The sequence below is a fragment of the Bolinopsis microptera genome, chromosome 7 (genome assembly GCF_026151205.1).
Source record: "Bolinopsis microptera isolate Bmic1 chromosome 7, MBARI_Bmic_1.0, whole genome shotgun sequence".
Lineage (NCBI taxonomy): Eukaryota > Metazoa > Ctenophora > Tentaculata > Lobata > Bolinopsidae > Bolinopsis > Bolinopsis microptera.
The window spans coordinates 12334445-12353014 of NC_087078.1; the positions used below are offsets into that span (position 1 = coordinate 12334445).

The following is an 18570-nucleotide window of genomic DNA, read 5'->3' on the forward strand; positions in this document are numbered from 1 at the left end:
ACAACACTACAAATCTATTACATTTATTGAGAATTATGTAATATAACGTGATGGAAATATTGTAAACGAGCATATCCTGTCCAAACCCAGGATGCACTACATGAATAATTCGTTGTTACTTTGTTTGAAAAGCATTAATACACAAAAGTCTCCAGCAAAGACAGACAGCATTTGTTTATCAGAGAGATTGTCAGCTCGGCAAACTACTGTTAAAGTTACTTGGTTGTGTGAAATCATCTCTTGGAATTAATTTGTTAATTACATCCAATGATTCTGAATTGTTGCTTAACCAGATAATATTGAATTTTTATTTGAAATTTAGCATTTATTTTTAATAATTAATTTGCAGAAAAGTAAACCTTATTATCTCTTTGTTATATTATGTAGACATGTATTATACAACGCTGGGACGTTAACAATTCTGGATGGGTAAAGGGTATCGCGAAAAAACCGCACAATCTTTGTCCTTATCAGAATCGGTTCGTAGCTTTTAATCAGAATCAGTTTGATTTATTAGTGCAAATTTCAGCAAATTTCTTTATAAACTGAAGACGATCGTGTACAATCATAATAATAAATAATGTTTTTGTATGCATGATTTAACTCTTAACATATTTAAATCATTTGCAACAGAGAAAGTATTCAATGTTATTTCAGGAACTACATAGCTACTACAGGAAAAAGAAGAAAGCTCGTAAAAAGCAAACAACAATTGCTTACGAGAGTTTTACATCGGAATCAGAAACCCAACAGGCACTGCCAGCAAATGCAAAACTACTAAAAAACAAATCAGTTAAACGGAAAAAGTCCTTTGTGAAACGATTAGCCGTTCTGTTTAAAAATGATAAAGACTCACACAAAATAAAGAGTTCAAAGAAAAGGATTCTGTCTCCAGATGAATATCCACACTCCCATGTTGAGCCCTCAGAAAGGAACTACAGAGCTGTGGTCCACAGAGGTAAACATCAAAACTTTACTTACCTGATCCCAAACGGAGAGATCCAGCCATTGTGTAAGTGTTCACAACCAGTAACGGTCGCTGAGACACGCATGAAGACATTAGGTGGAGATAATTGTGAGGACTCTGAAGGTGTTGTAAGTGTGTGTCAGTGTGGTTGTCCTATAGACCGATCTGAGGTTAACCACCACCAGGGACACCGTAACTACTGTGGCTGCCCTTCTCCTACTCCCAATATAGCTGACGTGTCCGTATGTGAATGTGGACACAAAGTTGACCCCAGCTATTTTTCTAAAGCCGATCACAGCTTGTGTTCCTGCACAGAGACCTCCATCCTACCCTGTGATGTCTGTGCTCAACCACAAAGAAGATCAAGTGTTTTGTATGGAAGTGGTGATCTTATCAGTGGCAGCCGGGTTGGAGAATCAGCCGAGAGACATGCTGGATCTCCTGACTTTTCATCAGATTTAACAGAATCTGTTTCAAGGGTCGGCCCTGGATGTTGGCCGAAGAAACGTCGGCCTAAGATAACAGTAAAAAGAAAGCCTATTACGAGAGTAAGACGAAAATCTGGTGGAACTCCATCTGGCAGATTCAAAGGTCGGGATAATATGCAGATAAGAAAAAGTATTAAAAAACCAAGAGTAATCAATGAGTCTTCAAGTGGGTCGGACTCTAAACTGGGGCTTTTACCAAGAAAGGGGCGGCATTCCAAGCCAAATAGAGCTGATAATTGTTTCGGCAACAATAAAAGACCTGCTGCATCAAGTTATGACAGTGACAGTAGTCTTACATCGGTGTCGGAACTGTCAGACCATGATGTGACTTTGGTCCCCAGGAACAATTATTTGGGTAACCATCTCCACTCAAGCGCTGCTAGTTTCTGTAAATGTAATGGGTCAGGACCCAATAGATCAGGATTTAACAACTCGTGTTGCGACTGTTCACTTCCTCTTCCTGCATCCCAAATTGATAAGACTGTTGTCTCCAATCACCAAATGGTAAAAGAAAAGAAAATGAAAGGTCTAGGCCTTTGCTGCTCAAACGTTCCATACACAGAATCTAATACCAGCTCTTTGATCGAAACAGCCATCTTAAATAATGACACAACAATTTGCAAGGACTGCAAAATAAGTGCTCAAAGCGATCAAGATGTTAGTTTCTGCAAATGCCATGAATCTGGTGTTGCAACATCGAACTTACCAGTTCCTATTGGTCCTGCTGTGTCTTTCATGCAGCCTGTACAATTCACCCCTCTGCATTCTTGCACTTGTCTTCGTCATGCTAATTATCATCGACCATTGGGGAAATATGTAACTCATCCAGTGGTGGACCACCAAGAGTATCAAGCTAAAGCAACAAATATTAGAGTGAACGAAACCGCACGGCGTCAAGACGACATCAGCACAAAAAATGAAGATTCTACTAATTGTCTTTCTTCGCAGTACAGGGTTGTAGAAAGTAGTTGTGAGAAATGCCCAGATTGCAACGAGATGTTGAGTACCTCTGTGTCCTCTACCGCTTATGTATGTGGTAATTCCGAAAATACAACTTCGTTTTCAACTCTAAAGAACAATGAAAGCGGTGAAATGGTAACATTGTCTCAGACTGATCCTTCAAGAGAGAATATACACGTAGAAAGTAATATCGACATACCATTGAGTAGACCAAATAGTCATTCGGTGGTTGAAAATCGACCAGTGATTTCAAATCAGCCAGTTCTCGGAAGCGTCGTTGCTTATCAGCTACTGGCTACAAGTCAGCCAATAGTTGTTGATCAACCAGTGCCTAGAAGTTATTCAGTGGCTGAAAACCAGCCAATGACTTTTAATCTGCCAGTGATTACGAATCATTCAGTGGTTACTAGTGAACCAATGGTTATAAATCAGTCAGCAGCTTCAAGTTACTCAGTGACTGCAAGTCAGTCGACGCTAACAGAGCTACAGGCGGTTCCTAGTCACCCGCTGATCTCGAATCAGCAAGAGATTGCAAGTCAGCCACTTATTTTTAATCAATCAGTGACTGAAAATCAATTACCGTTGGTAGTGAATCAGCCGGTGTCTACAATAGAACCCAGCGATATAAATCCCCCAATACCTACCAGCCAGGCCCCCGTATTTAAACCACTTATATTGAACAGTTCCCCAGTCCAGCTACTGTGTAGGTTCTGCAGCAACCACACTCCGTGTCCTGAGTCAGAGGATCTGCTCTGTGAGCTGTGCATGATCCTACAGAACACACCAGATATTGTGTCAGTCCCTCAGCTTCCTCTTCTCCCCAGTTCCTCGGTGGAACACAGATCTGAAGAGTTTGAAAGTCCCACATGGCTGCGAGACCGAAGGTCGCTGATAAGCCCCCTACCAGCCATCAACCGCATATTTTCAACAACAGAGCAGGACGTGGGTCAGTATCCTGCTTGTGATATAGTACCAATATCAAACATAACACCAGGACATAGTTTAACAGTTCCACTGGAATATCACTCCTGTGATATAGTCTCCCTCAACAACAGAGCAGTGAGTCCAATATACCGCAAGGACTTTTCCCGGCAAGGATCTCCGAGCCCGCTTCCGTCTATCAACGAGCAGATACAGCGCAGTGGTGCTACCTCTCCTTTCTACGATTACTCAGAAACTAACTCGTTTACCTCTCTAACAAGATGTACCTCTCTTTCCAAGAGATCCCGTCTGAAGACACCTGTTCAAGCTGATTTCACCCCGTCACTAAATGGTGGGGTGGCGATGCAGCATCAATATGAGATGAACCAGTGCATGCCTTTGAATTTTCAGCAAGAGACCGTTGGTGAGTGATTATAATTTGTTTCGAGTTCATTAATTGAGGAATGAGGATGCTTATTTTGTATTGGTTTTCTCATAAATGCACCTCGATAGATGATAAGACAAAACTTCAGCGCATTCTCGAAAAACAAATTTCATTTCTACATGACGCAGATTTATAAAATCTTGACGAGTGATTTCGCTCAATAATCTTGTATTATAAGACAGATCGCATTTTCGAGAAAAAGTTTAAAGAAGCTAAATTAAAGTTCCCTATTTTATCGATTCATTCGGCACGTTTGAAACTGAACTTGTTTCAGTAGCAGTGGTTTCGTACGCTTCCAACACAATGGAAAACTATTCAGCACCAGTAAACTTGTTCCCATTGGACATTAAAAACAAGAAAGATGCTAAAAGTGAACCTAGTAAATTATCTTACAGCACTGGCCGCTCTTCCACCTCCTCCACTGATCGCTTTTGTGCCTCCTCCACTGACCGTTCTTCCGCTTCCTCCACTGAAACCCTCAAACCGGAAGAAGTTTATCAAGAAAACTTGATGGTTGGACATTTATCAGTGGACAATTTTGGGTACCCGAGAAGTAGAATGAAGTCTGGGGAAGAAGGTTATTTCTCGCATGATCACTCAGATTTTGCCAAAACTAAACCAACAGCTCACACGGAAGAACAACCTACCGAGAACTTCCATGAAGCCTCAAAATCTAACACTCAGTTGAGTAGGGTTGACTCCAACATCTCCATAGTGTCTGTAGACATGTGTCACACTACCTCTTCAGCTAGATCTCCCGTACCTCACAAGTTTGTCACTTCCGGGTCCCTCCAGACCTTAGGAGGGAAGAGTTTCACCTCATCTGGGGAAATTCTGGGTTCTCGTTCTTCTCTTAACAAAAGATCAATCCGAGGTAAATTCTTCTTCATATAGTCGCCACAACTTTTTAATTCTTTAGAATAATTATTTGTAAGTCTTGTTCTATTTATAAGATAATACGTATGTAGATAATATGTGCCCACTGCAGCTGCCAATTGCACACGGTGTTGCGGTGGTTTCAGGAGACTGTTTTAAGGAAATGACTCTCATTTACTTAGCGTTTGTTTATGCTTTGCTTTGGCTGCTTTCTGTGTCCTATATTATTGAAATTATGTAGAAACATTCATTATTGATTATAAGAACTGTTACAGTTTATTTATTAAAGTATACGTTTACATTTTGACAATTCATATTCAATATTCATGCATTCATTCGAATAATTTTCCCTGCAGATCAATATGTAAACAAAATGAAGGGTGACGGTTTGCTTCCCCTTAACGACCTCTCTGGAGCGGATCTTCAACAGAAAGTGTTTGCAAGATGGATCAATGTTCAGCTTCAGGACACAAGCAGAAAGGTATAAGTTTAAATATTTATTGCCGTAGACTCATTTAAAATATAAATATGTATTTAAATTTTTATAACGTAACCGAGGGACTCATGATTTTCCCTTTTCAGGTTGATGATTTGGTTACAGATCTAGTCGATGGTACCATATTGGTTGAGCTGGTGCAAGCCTTAACAGGAGAGAGACTTTTCGGCACCGTCCCTTGTCCACGGTCCAAAGAAGATGCTGTGACGAACATGCAGGTACTAAGCCAGGACGGTAAAAATACTGCTACGTACATTTAGGGGTATTCATTTTAGGGGGTCACGTTTTAGGGGTAGCGTTCATTTTAATGTCCGTTCAAATAAAGTCCGACAAGGCAGTTAATTTAAATACACTTAATGAATGCTTTTGAGCGTTCATTTTAATGTCCGATCAAAATTATGTCCGTTCACGCAATGTCCGGTCAAATATAAACGTCCGATAAGGTAGTTAGTAGTTAAATCTTGTACTCCTGACTGGTAAAGCTAAAGGTGACTCGTCATTTTAAACGTAATCATGTTCCATTATCTTAGGTATCCCTGAGTGCTTTAGCGGCTGATGGAGTTGAGTTTGAGGGGATTGATGCAGTAAAGATGCAAATGGGAGACGTTCTTCAGATTCTGAGGCTGCTTTGGATTGTTATTTTGAGGTATCAAGTAACTTTGTGGGACGAAAATGGGATCATTGAAAACGATCCTGTTAATCGCTTGATTGCTTGGCTCAAAGAACACGTTCAAGAAATAAATGAAAGGTACTTTACTTTACATTTTTATAATCATAGTACAAGAAAGACCGTTTTCGCAAAGCAAAATCGTTTGATGATGATAAGATATGATCAGCATTGGTTATCATTTACTAAACATCACAAAAGAAACTATTGTTTCAGCAACCTGACGAGAAGCTGGTCGGACGGGAAGCTACTGACATTACTAGTAAACTCAGTAGTACCAGGACTGTGTCCGGGAGGTCAGGAGGCTCACCCTTCTAACGGGGTTATGTTCCTGGAGAGGGCTATGGACCGAGCAGAGGCCTGGCTCGGTGTTCCTCAGGTTTAACTTCCTTGTACTTTATATGGAGCTTTTCGTGTGTAGTGATCAACTGCTGCAAGTTGTTATTTAGATTAGTGGTATATAGTAAATCATTTTATTCTAAAACTATAACTTTCAAACAATAAAAAGTAGTAATTCACCCCAGGTGGTGTTGCCTTCAGAACTACATGATGAAACTACACTCGATATTCACTCGCTCCTTACCTACCTCTCTCTGTACAGACATGCTGAACTTCTCAAAGAAGGAGCTCCGTTATGTTTTCCCGACAAGGTTAATCCCATAATTAAAAATCTATAAAACTTTTGTTAGTGTTTGAACAAGATAAACTTTAATATACTTGCCGTTCAATTACTACTTTCAAAGTAAATTGCTATGAAATTTTGAAACACATTTGATATCAGGCGTTTGCCATCGGAGCTGGTATCACAGGAGAAAACGTAATACCTCAGTTCATGACTAGCTTCGACATTGATTGTAGGATGTCAGGTCTTGGTGACCTAATTGTCAGGATTGGCGCTGAAGAAGAGAAGGTATAACGACTATTTTGTAACCCTGTGTTCCTGTCTTTTATCATTTAACAGTTATAGAGTGTTATTATCATGTCATTTTTTCTATTTTAGATAGTCTTTTTTGGGCAGTGATGACAGAACGTGACTAAACATGCTTGATGTTATGATAGGTCACTTAAAAAGTCAACCTAAATGATTGATAAACAAGGTTGATATTATTGCAGGTTCCTTACAAAGTTAACGTAAATGACGGTGTCGTAACAATATCCTACATTCCCTCAATCCCCGGACTTTACAATATTGAGATCCTTCTGGAACATGAGTCACTGCCGGGGTTCCCAAAGTCTTTTAATGTTTATCCAGCTAAAGCTAATCCTGCTCATAATATCAAGGTGTGTGAAAAGATCAATCTTATATTAATGCTTATATCAATGCTTATATTAATGCTTATATTAATGCTTATATTAATACTTATATTAATGCTTATATTAATGCTTATATTAATGCTTATATTAATGCTTATATTAATGCTTATATTAATGCTTATATTAATGCTTATATTAATGCTTATATTAATGCTTATATTAATGCTTATAGTAATGCTTATATTGATGCTTATTAGATAGATACTAGATAGTACGATGAGATAGATAATACGATTTCTTTATTTATCAATCATTGTATTAATTTCAATCTACAAACAGCTGATTTGGTCGGTTTCTACAGAAACTAAATTCTAACGTAAGAACTTTAGCTCTCAGGACCAGGACTGGAGACTGGACTAGTGAGTGGTGCTCCCACCTACTTCAACCTGGAATACAGCCAACAAATCATTACCCCTCACCTTATTGTAGTCTCCATAATCAATGAGAATGGTATTGAGTTCAAGGAGCACACAGTCCACAATAATGGTAGTTACTCAACCGTGCAGTATACGCCACCATGTAATGGCATTTTTGAAATAAGCGTGGAATACAAAGGTGTCAAAGTGCCTAGCTGCCCTGTTTTTGTGACGGTTATCCCAGACATGCAAAAGATTCATATCACAGATCTGCCTTCTCATTTCATGCCTGGTATCATGGGTTCCTTCTTTATCCGGGACATTAACCATGCAGGTCAGGGGAAACTCCGCATTAAGGTTCATCCTGAAAATAGGCCAGCAATCCCCATTCAGGTCAATGATACCGAGGCAGGGGTTGTTCAGGTTTTCTTCACACCGTCTTGTTCTTCCAATCACAAAATAACAGTGTCATTATCCGGCACTAAAAAGGAACCGGTCACAGTGCCTTGTTATCCTTGCATTGATAACATCAAGTTGATTGATGTTCCTGAAAGCTTCACTGTAGATGAAAAGGTTAAATTCAGCGTGGATTGTACAAAAGCTGGTATAGGTGAGCTGTTCGTCAATATCTTGGACCCAACGATGAAATCAGCCGAAGAAGCCGAACTAATTCTTCTAGCTGAAGAACTTTTTGAGGTATCCTACGTACCAAGACAGCCGGGTTTATTCTCCATATTTGTGAGCTATGATTCAGTGCCCCTCCCAAACATGCCACTCCATCACATGATCACTGGTGTGCCATCTCGACCTACCTCTATCACACAGGAACACTCTGTTCTTCAGCCTGTTCGACCAGGGCAGGCTCACTCCATTAAGATAGAACTTAAAGACATCCCTTGTTTACCAACCGAACCATTGGTTATTTCTTTAAAGAGGGCTGATGGTCTTAAAGTAGGTTTCAATCTCAACAATGAAGATGAATGCAGTTATATATTAACATTTACCCTGCCCACTGAGGGTCAGTATTTGATATCAGCACACTTTGGGGCGGAGCAGCTTCCTGGATTTCCTTACTCGATATCAGCCATTCCTGACCTCACAAAAATAACGATAGAGCAAACAAGTTCCAAACACCAAGTTAATAAGTTAGTCTCCTTTGCTGTAGGCACACGTGAGGCAGGAATAGACCAGCTAGAAGCTCACGTTTACGATCCTGAGAATCACGAGACTCTCGATACAGTGATGGAGAAATCAACAGAAGGTCAATACAATCTAACATTCACTCCAACCAAGTCAGGTTGTTACCAACTAGTGCTCAAGTACGGAGGAAATGAGCTGCCAGGCATGCCTATGTCTGTGGAAGTTTCGGATAAGACAACTCCTCTTATTAAAGTCACTGGTTCAGGTGTATCACAAAACCAGTTCTGTGCCAATGAAGCTATTTTCTGGATAACACCCAACATCTCTGCTGAAGAATTCAGTGTTGATATAACCGGGCCTAAGAACCAAGTTGTCTCCTTCGAGTTATCTGAAACTGACGATGGTCTGTGCTGCACTTATAATACCTTCAGTCCTGGCAAATACCTGATCAATATTCTTCATCATGGCGATCATGTCTCTGGATCACCTTTCTTAAGTAATGTTCTGCCAAATGTTGGAAACTGCCAAATGACGGCAGGAAATACGTCTACAGTTTCAGTCGGTGAAAAACTCTCCTTCCAAATTGATTGCTCTACGATCTGTGCGGGGACATTTTCTGTAACTGTATTTCCTCCTTCAGGGAAACCTTTCGTACCTTACATTAAAGAAATTAGCCCGTTAGTATTTGATATCTCGTTTTTGGTTCAGCAAGAGGGCCAGTATGGAATTGAGCTGAAACACGCTGAAATGTTCCTGCCCATGAGCCCATTTATCTTCAGACCATCCAAAGATAAGCGTGAGTTACAAGTGATAGGTCTTTCGAAAAACCATAAAGTTCGTCCAGGGGATATTGTTGAGTTTGAAATGGATACAAGTCAGTTTGGTGCTGGTTACCCTGAAGTGTATTTTGCTGACTCTCAAAGCAAACCTGTTGTCAATTACTCAATGATACAGCTCGAGGAAAGAAAGTTCAAAGTTTCATTTAAGCCAGCAAAATTTGAAACATACAGTATTGTCATCAAGAAGGAAGGCAGGTTCGCAGCGGGTAGTCCATACAGCCTCGTGTCAGTTGTAAACACTTCAAAGATAAAAATCACTGGTAAGGGATTAAAAGAAGGTGAAGTAACAGCTGGTAAGGAGACCAACTTTGAAGTGAATCTAGGTGATGCCGGTGAGGGTGACCTTACTGTTGAAGTACTGGATCCAGACAGCCAAACAATCCCAGTGTCTGTTTCCAGAGTTGATGAGATAGCGCGCATCAGCTACTGTCCTTCAATCCCTGGTATGCATACAATATACATTAAATTCTATGATACTCTGATTCCAAACTGCCCATTCCAAGTTTCAGTTTTGCCCTCTCTCCCGAGTACGGACAGAATCGTAGTAAACAAACGCTCAGCTGAGATGATTGCTACTGGTCAGTTGATCACTTTCTCAGTTGATACCTCTCAACATGGGTCAGGAACTTTAGATGTTCTTGCTGAGGTTACTGGTCGAGATGTTGAGTTGCAACCGAAGATAGAACAGTCAAATGGAGTACACGAAGTGACGATACCAACCCCAATTTCTGGGGAGTATGTTATTTTCATTAAATACAACAGGAAAGATATCCTTGGGTCACCGTTTCACGTTTTAGCAAAGTCAAATGCTGCTAAAATAACGGCCTCTGGTGAGGGTCTCCAGGAAAGCAAGGTACCGGCTAAAGTACAGTCTACTTTCCACATACATCTGAACGGAGAGAGACCGTCCAATATGGTCGTCAATGTTATTGACCCTTATGGATACTATGTAGATGAAGTCGTGTCCGAAGCTTCCTTTGACATTGTGAAAGTCAACTATTTACCAATGAAGACTGGGCAGTACGTCATCGAGATACTTTGTGATGATGATCACATTTCTGGCTCTCCTTTCAGTGTCTTGATTGAAGAACTCGACCCTTCACCACAGTTGCAAATTTCTGGTAATATCACCGAGAAAAATGCTTTCCAATTTCAAGAAGCGGCGTTTATTGTGATTGATCAGTCGAAGTGTGGCCAGACTGAAGTTGAAGTAACAATAAAGGAAACAAACAGTGGGAAACTCTTCCAACCATCAATATCTAATGAGCAATCTGGAATGTTAAAAATTTCTTTTCCAACCTACCATGCTGGTAATTTCGAGGTCTCTATTTTGAGTGATGGAAAACATATCCCTTATTCCCCTTTCAACTACATGGTAGTCTCCAAAGGCTCTGAAAAGGTCATACTAGATGAAACTAAGGATTACAACGTTTTAGTGCACGAAACAGTCCGCATTCCAGTTATCACAAAACATGCCGGCATAGGAAAACTGACATCAAAGTGCCACCACACTCGGCTTAAAACCAGCTGTAAGCTTCAAGCAGTTCCTAAATCTGAAGGGAACTATGATATAATTTTTCAAGCTCCACAACCTGGCGAGTATCTTTTACACGTTTATTTCAATAATGATGAGGTTCCAAACAGTCCTGTTATGGTCATGGCAAAACCGCAGTCTGAAGCAGAGAGTTTCAGACTTGAGTCGGCATGTGCACGGGGATCTAATGGGGAGATGAAGTTTGTGATCCACGGCAGGCAGACTGATAAACTGGTGGTTAGATGTCTAGATCCTGTTAAAGAACCAACTCCTCATGAACTAAAGTATATTGATGACAACAAATTCTCTTTAGTGGTGATGCCTGATGCTGACGGTGTATATCTTCTTGAGATTTACTACAATGGCTTCCTCATTCAGGGATGCCCAAGGTCTTTCGATGTCAAGCTAAAAAGTTGCATCGAATACACTTCAGTCGTTGTACCAGACCTTCACAACATTGAATTAAATGTAAATCAGTCGGTAACCTTCCCAATAAAGATGATAGGTGCTGACCAGAATGATTTGAAAGTCACTTGCATTGACCCGCACGGGCAGGAGGTTGATCTGGAAGTCCTGTGTGAATCTGATAACGTGTTGATCACATTCAGACCATTGAAGACTGGAGAGCACAGTCTCAACGTGTCTTTAAATGGGTCCTTTGTTGCTGGCAGTCCATTTAAGGTCCATGTGAGTAAACCAGACGGGGCTAATCTCTGTACTGTAAAGCAAGAAGGGATTATTGATGGTGTTGTGAAACTCAAGGTTATACAGAAGGTTGTAGGAACTTTGCAGGTCTCTGGGACCGGACCAAATGATGATGAGATCCCTCTGAAGGTAACTAGGATTTCAGCTGAGGTAGCGTGCATAGACTTCACACCTGCTGAGCTGGGTCTTCATACTATCGAGATATTGGTAGATGGTTCTTTTATCAAAGGAAGCCCGATTGAAATCGATGTTCAAACTTTAGATGCTGTTGTTGGTGATATCGATATCGTGGAAAACGATTTGTCAGAATGCGATTCAGTTGCTTCGTTGCAAAAAGCCATTGTATACCTGCAGCTGCCGGATGAAATGACACATGACTACAGAGTACTTTGTTCTGATGAGGACAATAACCAAGTTGAAGTTGAAAAGATAACGAGTGACCACAAGTCGGTTACGATCAGATTTACTCCCGTTCAAAAGGGACAACATGTGATAACACTACAGTCAGTCGCCCATGAAAATATCAAATGTTCATACACTGTCTTCATTCAAGAAATAACTTCAAAAGAATCAACGACTTATGCAGTAAACAGCGATTTCAGGGCCACTAGAAGTACATCTGGATCCATCAACCAGATCGATATCTCCTCCATTGAACAGATCAATAAACCTGTTTTTATTGGTGTTACTGATCCCACAGTTTTCACCCTCAAAGACTGGAAGAGACACTCCATCCCTCTGATAAGGATAATACATGTTGAAACAAGAAATGTGCTCCCTCACACAGTAGCTGAAAATGACGACAGTACGTTCTCCATATCCTGTAGACCTATACAACCAGGTCTGCATAAGATATCCGTCACATGTGATGCTAAGCCTGTTCCTGGAACTCCTCTGCTGTTCGAAGCGCTCCAAATGCAAGGAACCAAGGGGGTGATTCTTGAGGGTCCTGGAGTAAGCTCACCACTGGTGGTGATGGACAAAACGGAGTTTAGCATAAATGCTAGACATGCTGGACCTGGTGACATTGAAGTTACTATTTGTAATGCATTCGGGTACTTACCAGTTGAGATTGTAGATCATGATGATTATACTTACACTGCCAGATATCAGCCGATAACCATTGGTGATTACACTGTTGAAGTTCTATTTAATGGAGAAAATGTGGAACAAACCCCGAAAAAGATTGAAGTCTTGGCAGCCATTACAGCCAACAAAGGTGAGCCGAAGATAAAGAGACGAGTACGAAAGAAAGACGAGCCAATTTTTGCAAACGCAGAAGAAGCGACGGAGTTTGTCGTGATTTATGAAACCAAGGATCCGATTAAGTTTAAGATACTGAACACAGAGACAAGTGAAACGGTAAAATACAAGGCAAAGAGACATCGTGATGGAACATTTTCTTTGATGTGCCGCCCCGAGCAACCTGGTAACCATGTGATCAAGTTATATGAAAACGGTGAACTGATCACTAAAAACCCTTACAAGTTCATGGTAACTAAAGGTGAAGGCACCAGTGGAGTTGTGGTTTCTGGTACCGGCATACAAGACGGTGTGGAAATGAACAGGGAATGCTGCTTCACAATTGATACAAACAGAGCTGGTCCTGGGGTTCTGGAAGTTGTTGTACTTCAGAATAGTAGCCCAGTTCCTGTTGCTGTTTCCAGTAAAAGCGATTATGTTTTCACGTGCAAATACGTAGCAAACTGTCCCAAACCTTTGACGATTTCTGTGATGTTTGATAAAAAGCATGTCACCGGATCACCATGGACAGTTACCTGCACTGGAGTAAACAAGCTTGTAAACGACAAAGGATTAGAAAGAAACGATGAAATATCACTGAAAAGTGCGATATCAATCCCACTCTGTGCTAAAACTGCAGCTTACTGTAAAAGTGGTCTCCGCATTAAAGAAACATCTACAACTGAAACTGAGGGATCATCATCGTCATTGCCAACTCTATCTTTTAGTCTTCCAGTCAGAGTTTCCATGGAAGACGGACAAAAGTACATCAAACTTTTGATTCCCATTAATGATCTTCCAGCATTATCCAATCCTAAAGTATACCACATCAACTCAAGTACTAAAATACCCGCAGCGATCGTATTTTCAAGGCATGGATACGTTTTAAAATGCTGTCCTACACTGTTTGGAAAATATAAGGTGAATGTGTTTGATAGATCCTCAGATTCAGTTGATCCACTCGTATTCTTCTACTTCAACTTTGTAGAAAGCATTGCCCCTTCAACTAGCAAGTTATTTGCATTGCGATCGATACATCCAACAGACTTCTTTCCAATGGACGCTGATTCATTTCAACCTAACGAGATTTACTTATCAGCCAGAAAAGTTCGAGCACCCATCAAAGTAAACACCATGTGTATCTTTATTGTTCCTAAACACATGCTAATAGCTCCGGCAAACGTGACCATTGCCAACAAATCAACAAACCAGTACATCTACTCTAAGACCATCATTAGAGACGACGAGAACCCTGGTATATTGTGTTACCCAACCACTCCAGGTGACTACAGGATCACCATCTACCCCTCCTCTTCGGAGTCTGTGGAGATCAAGTTCAACTTTACTGTGCTCACTGGAAAAGAGTTTGACAAGTCTAATCAACAAAGAGACGATGAGGTTGTGACACAGAAACCTGTTAGCTCCAACTCTAGAAAAAGTACTGTTGACCAAATAAATTCCACTAAAATCCAGGAAAATCCAGTAGCTTTCAGCGGAACAGCTTTCAATGAGACAGTTGTGGAAGTAACAAACCTCCGAACAGGAGTGCGTGTACCGGCTGCTATCAAGAGTAAACCCTCCGGAGAATACACAATCCAGTGTGAACCTACTGATCCTGGAAAGTACATTGTACAGATGACAGTTAATGGTAAACCTGTAACTGGAAGTCCGATGTACTTTACGATAGAGGGAGACAGTGCACATAGTTGTGGAGATAGTAGAGCCGTGTACGATATATCTGGTCAAGTGAGGCATTGCACTCAGGAGATACATTTCAAACCAAACGGTTGTGGACTCGGAGAAGTGAGATTTCCTTGCAGTTTGCCTGGAAGTGAAGTAAACAGTGTGGCGAGTGATAAGGTTGCTGTTGTAAAGCCTTGTAATAACATTTTTAAAAGCTTGGCAGAGCAAAAAGCAAAGTTTTATGGAAGTGATACAGTGAGAGAACTTGCTGACCTTGATGATTCATTGGCTAACAGTGTGCCCATTTTAAGTCCTTTTGGTGAAGACGTTTTTGGTAATCCAGTTCAGATTATGTTGCCACACTTCCCTGAGAAAGCAAAGATTTCTGTCTGTAACGAAACTTCTGGCACCCTGGTGAAATCCAGAGCCACTGCCCATGAACAAGGAACCATTATGCTAAAATGTGACGTCACTAGTGAAGGGAGACATAGAGTAGATGTGATGATAGATGGAAAAGAAGCCTCTTGTGGTCCTCTTTACTTTGATGTTTCGTCATGGGATACCAGTAAATTTGGATATCCAGGATCTAAGATTGATGAAATCGGAAGTTATGAATTCAATTCATTTCCAGCTGCTGCCATGCCTTATGATGCCAACAAAACTGTTTATGATCAATTCATAGTTGGTTTTGCCTTTGAAGAAACAGACCAAGTGCCAGTTTCATTGAGTAGTTTCTCTGAAGGAGACTCTTCAGATGAAGGTGAGAGACAGGAGATTAGAATCCAGTCTTCTCTAGAGCTCGCTGCTCTCAAAGTAGACGTTATAAATGAAGACACTGGAGAGATCCTGAGAGCAAGGCTGATCGAGCGTAATGGAGACTATGTTGTTAGGTGTAGACCATCTAATCCTGGCCACTACAGAGTCAATGTCAAGGATGGAGAGAGTGATGTGGAGGGTAGTCCGTTCTACTTTGATGTCCTCCCACAGCAGGCAGGTAGTTCTGCCTTTGTTCAGCACTCCCCCGCTATAATTGACACCACGTCTGACTCTGATAATAAGACGGGCATGAGAAAGGAGATATACTTTTTAAACCCTGGAAGTTGTGATTTTGAACGAACGCTTTCTTCAGTTGGTGAAGCTGAAATAGTTTTCTGTGCCACGAGCCTTGCAAACCCTCAAACACTGCTGACAATAGAAAGTACTAACGAAGAGGTGATGACACATGCAGTAGATAATGAGGATGGTACTTATACACTTCGGTTTGCACCTCCTCGGAGTGGAAGATATAAACTTGACATCTGGGACACTAACAATATCCTTCCGGGTAGTCCGTTTTATTTTGATGTAAATGAAACGGAATCAGCAAACACAGCTAGCAATACATTCCATGTTGCACGTAAAGATCAAAACTTCACCGTTAATAAAAGCGAGCACACTAGCTTCAGAATTCGAACCACTCTGCCCATTGACGTGGAGATAACGAGAGAAAACAGCAGCGAGAAGATCTCTTACAAGCTGGTGACTGACAACGAGTACAGTACTATCATATGTAAACCATACCACACTGGAGGGTACACTGTGAGGGTACATAACACTCTTGATCACAGAGAGTTAGATATGAGTCCATTCTACTTCACCGTGCCAGAACCATACATCCCTGCTGATCGTCTTCCCAGAGCGGGTAGTCCTGTTGATGGAGTCAGACACGAACATTTGACAATAAAAAGTTCCAGTTTCACAAGCACATCCTCTGGTGTACTCTTCATCTCTGATACCCAGTCACATTATTTGACTCGCCGTGATACTTCTCCCAAATTTGTTCTTCCAGCCGTGCAGCAGCCTGAAATAAATGTTACTGATCTGGAGACCAATGCAGACGTGTTATATGCCTTGAAACCATATGACGAGGGGTCTTATATTGTAGAAATACCAGACAATATACCGGGAAGATACCAGGTCACCGCAACCATCAGGGGTATTGACATTCCTGGAACTCCATTCACATTCCAGATCCCAGACACAAATTCCAGTACCACTGAGATTGTCAGCAATGCTTCTGGAGCATTCGAGCTTCAGAACATCGACGAGTGCATCAGGAGAGGTGACCCAATAGTGCTGACGATAGTAGCTGAAGAACACCCAATAACTAGAGTCACTAATCTAGCTACACGCGAGACAATCCACGTTGATGTATCTAAACAAGCTGAAATGACTTACAGGATAACATTCTGCCCTTTCAAGTCTGGTAGACATGAGGTTATTATCAAGTGTAAAGGTGTACAAGTAGCTGGGAGCCCCTTCTTCCTGGATGTGGACGCAGTGCCTATATCCCCGGCTACCTTGAATACAGTACCATCACTACACAGTATTACTCACACTCATAGGTCTTTATCACATGAGCAAATATCTGTTTTGGAGCAATTTACTGGGAAATCTTTGCAAGCTTCTTCGAGGAAGAAATCTGAGCAGTTAATAGTGGAGAAGAAAAGCTCAACTGATTCTAAGACTTCAAGCTCAGAATTTGATGACACATCTTCCACTATTTTTAGTGAGTTCAGTGAATCAACAAAGAACATTAAAGGGACATTTAGCTCAAGCGATTCATCATCTAGCTCAAGTGGTGATGGAGCAGTTTTTATCACTGATAACAAAACTTCAAATACGATCCAGACGTCGAAAACCAGTCGGACAAACATTAATTACGAGAAACTGTCTCTACAAAAACAGCTTAGGAATAAGATAAGACAGGATGCAACAATTATCCATCAATCAGGGAATTTTGCTCAAAAATCAAAATTAAGCGAAGATCAAAGCGCAATCAGACATCCTGAAGATGTTTCGGCTCAAGTCGATGGAATAGCTGTTGTTCGCCAAGAAGTCAGTACGCCAGAACAAAGTGATGAGGAAGAAAATATTGATCCTCATCTTTTCAGATCGAACCAAACTCTGGAATTAGGAAAAACTATCTCAGTCAACATTGAGAGCAACAGTTATAAAATCGTTGTCAAGAATCTTACTTACAGCTATCAGATTTCTCATCGATTGATAAATAAGAGGTTCGGAAAATCCCACATTCGCTTCAAACCGTTATTCGACGGGAAATACAAAATTGATTGTGAATCCGATAAAGGTAGTGTAGAAAACTTCCCGCTGCTCTTCAACGTACAAGCAGTCAATGATACACGGATAAGGACTGTAGATCCTAACGGGCAAATCCCGAAACTGAATGTTCAGGACGTCATCAGAATCCAAGCCTTCGCTCGATCTCTGCCAAAATGCAAGGTATACTACCTGAACAGGAAACTGAAGGTTTACAGTTGCACAGTTGACGAGGGTCTGGACAGGTATATTCTGAGTTTTATCCCATGTTTCCCTGGTAAGTACAAGATACTTGCTAGGGATAACAATGGTGAGTTAGCCTTTAGTCCCCTCACTCTAGACGTTAGCACTGACGAGGGTACAAAATACACTAAACCGACTAAAAGTACATTACATGAAATCAGAAAAGTGAATGTTAAGTCTGAGAGAGGACAGGAAACGTACATATCAGTAGGTTCAGAGGTGTCTGTGTCTCTGGCTGACTCAGGTTACCAATCAACATTTGTGTCGGTAAAGAATCTTGAGACTAAATCAGATGTAACATTCAGCGTGAACAGTGTCCATGAGGGAAAACAAGTTGTGTTTTCTCCTCAACTTAGAGGTGGTTACGCTATATCAGTTGTGAATGAGACAGGGCACATGTCGTACAGCCCTATTATACTGTACGTTACAGAGTCGTATTCTTATGACTGGCAGACACAAGTCAACCAGCTGAAGCAACAATATCCTGGATCATCAAAAAGCGATAGTGTAACAGTTTCCGAAAAGATACAGAGTATCAAAAAGGAGACGATATCGAATAGTTTTACCGAGATAAAATCTCGTACACATCACAGTA

General features: G+C 40.9%; 1 protein-coding gene across 1 annotated transcript in view; it reads left to right on the forward strand.

Annotated features, from left to right (window-relative positions):
• Window positions 1–7: 7 nt before the first annotated feature.
• Window positions 8–18570, forward strand: part of LOC134818540 (purine nucleoside phosphorylase-like) — a 103097-nt gene continuing 84534 nt past the window's right edge. The window contains exon 1 of the mRNA XM_063828156.1: window positions 8–29. The gene's annotated coding sequence lies outside the window, so the exon portion shown is untranslated. The remainder of the gene's footprint in view (window positions 30–18570) is intronic.